Genomic DNA, 2450 nt, shown 5'->3' with positions numbered 1-2450 from the left:
CCCTCTAGTCTTACACTGCTAAATTAGGAACGGCTAGCGCAGATAGCCTCCGTGTAGCTTTGCGCGAAATCCATAACAAACAATCGCTTCAATACGCCATCTTCCGGTGTGTAAATCACAAGAACATTGCTCTGCTTATCCCTTCTGTTCTTCCTTCAGTGGCACAGCGGTATGTCTTCGGACTTACAACGCTAGAAACCGGGTTTCGATACCCGTGGTGGGCAGAGCACAGATAGCTCATTGTGTAGCTTTGTGCTTAATTACAAAAAAAAAATCTCTTCTGTTCAATCATATAAAATCTTAATTAGTTAATTTGTTTTTTACAAAGTATCACGCCATCAACATAAATTCTGTCCCTTTAATCCCTTATCATCCTTGTTTAATCCCTTATCTTTCTTGTTTGATAGATTATCATTCTAATGGAATTTGATTATCTCCAACGATTCACGAGTATTTCTGGTATTGTCATATTTGAATTGAGCTAATAAAATATTTTTTTCCTATTGGATCATACTTTGTGTTATACTAACCTGTTCAGCTAATGGTGAAATATCCGTTTTCTTATTTTTCACATTTCGCTTATGTTCATCTGCTCTGTATTTTAGATTATTTTTACTTTGGCTACGTATGAGTTTCCACATTCACAAATTATTTTGTAAATATCTATTTTTTCCATTCTATTCACTTTATCGTTAGTTTTATTCAATAATAAATTAATCATATTTATGGATTTATATATAGGGTAATTTTTTAAGTATTTAAAAAATTTAAAAGATAAACCAGGTATAGAGGGCGAAATTAACTATCCTCTTTTTAATTTTTAAAATACTTTTATAAAATTACGGTTAACAGAAGCTTTTTTCTAAATTTATTATCTGCTCTGTTAATGATACTTGGGTAAAAACTCTCTATCAACTGATACAGTTTCAACAATAGTATTTATTTATCTAATCCTTGTAGACTTACCGCTGTCCCGCCAGGTGGACTATATATTGAAGAGCAGAAGATATAAATAATGTAATTTTCTTATAATTTACACTCCAAAAATGTATTTATGAGAAGCTTCTAAATATGTAGAGTATGCATTAAACTGTTGACCAGTCTCATAAAAAAATGTATAAACCTCCAAAAAGTGTTGTTTTTAACTGTATGCAATTACAAATATAACTATTCATAATTTACAAAAGCATTTCACTAACTTCAGTTACAAATATAACCGTCCACAACTTACAAGTACATTCTATAAAGGCTCATTCCAGTAAATGGAAGGGAGGGAGGGTTTGTTTTGTTTTGAATTTCGCGCAGAGCTACACAAGGGCTATCTTCGCTAATTTAGCAGTGGAAGATTAGAGAGAAGGCATCTAGTTATCTACACCAACCGCCAACTTTTGGGCTACTCTTTACCAACGAATAGTGGGATTAACTGTCACATTATAACGCCACCATGGTTGAAAGGGCGAGCATGTTTAGTGGGATGGGGATTCGAACCCGTGACCCGCAGATTACCAGTCGAGCTCCCTAACCACCTGGCCATAACAGGCGGGAGAAAGGGAGGGGGTAGAAAGAACATGTTCAATGCAGAATCTCTATTTTCAAGAGGAAAAAAGAGCCAGCTTTCAACAAATTAAAATTTATAATGTTTAAAGAAATATTTGTAACTTTATACATTTTAAAATAAGTTAACGAATTTTATACAAGTTCATGAATTAAAAGTACTACCTTTATATTTTATAAAACTTGAACTGTGCATCATAAGCAGTTATTTACCACACAAAATGTATTTAACTACCTTTACATTTAAATTTGTTTTCCTTGAGCGAGTTGAAGCGGCGACGGTGCACTCTCTGCGGGCTCTCACATCGGATTCCACTGGTTTCTATCGGTTTCAGCTCCAGATACTCGGCTAGCCACCGCAGGTTGCAGTCGCAAATGAAAGGATTACGTCCCAGGTGTCTGCAAAAAAATAAAATGACGTAGTTAGTATTAATCTCACGTTCTGAGACGAAATAAACGTTTAGGTATACTGCAGTTACCGCCAACAAGTGTTAACTTTTTCATTACTTTCCCTAACAATTAGTGACGTTCGTAGCAACGCCGTCGCCGCCACCAAGTGTTAACTTTTCCATTACTATCCCTAACAATTAGTGACGTTCGAAGCAACGCCGTCGCCGCCAAAAAGTATTAACTTTTCCATTACTTTCCCTAACAATTAGTGACGTTCGTAGTCCAACCGTCGCCGCCACCAAATGTTAACTTTTCCACTACTTTCCGTTCAGTTGATGATGTTCGCAGTCCCGCCGTCGCTGACACCAAATGTTAACTTTTCCACTACTTTCCCGAACAGTTAATGATGTTCGTAGTCCAACAGTCGCCGCCACCAAATGTTAACTTTTCCACTACTTTCTAGAATAATTAGTGATGTTCGTAGTGACTTATATGCTCCATTCAAG

General features: G+C 36.0%; 1 pseudogene; it reads right to left on the bottom strand.

Moving 5' to 3' along the window:
• The window catches only part of LOC106471473, a 50502-nt pseudogene extending 48549 nt beyond the window's left edge, over window positions 1-1953 (bottom strand).
• Between the last annotated feature and the right edge of the window lie 497 nt (window positions 1954-2450).

The sequence above is a fragment of the Limulus polyphemus genome, unplaced genomic scaffold, assembly GCF_000517525.1.
Source record: "Limulus polyphemus unplaced genomic scaffold, Limulus_polyphemus-2.1.2 Scaffold4643, whole genome shotgun sequence".
Taxonomy (NCBI): domain Eukaryota; kingdom Metazoa; phylum Arthropoda; class Merostomata; order Xiphosura; family Limulidae; genus Limulus; species Limulus polyphemus.
The sequence above is the reverse complement of the archived record's forward strand: the minus strand, read 5'-3'. Positions and strand labels throughout refer to the sequence as shown.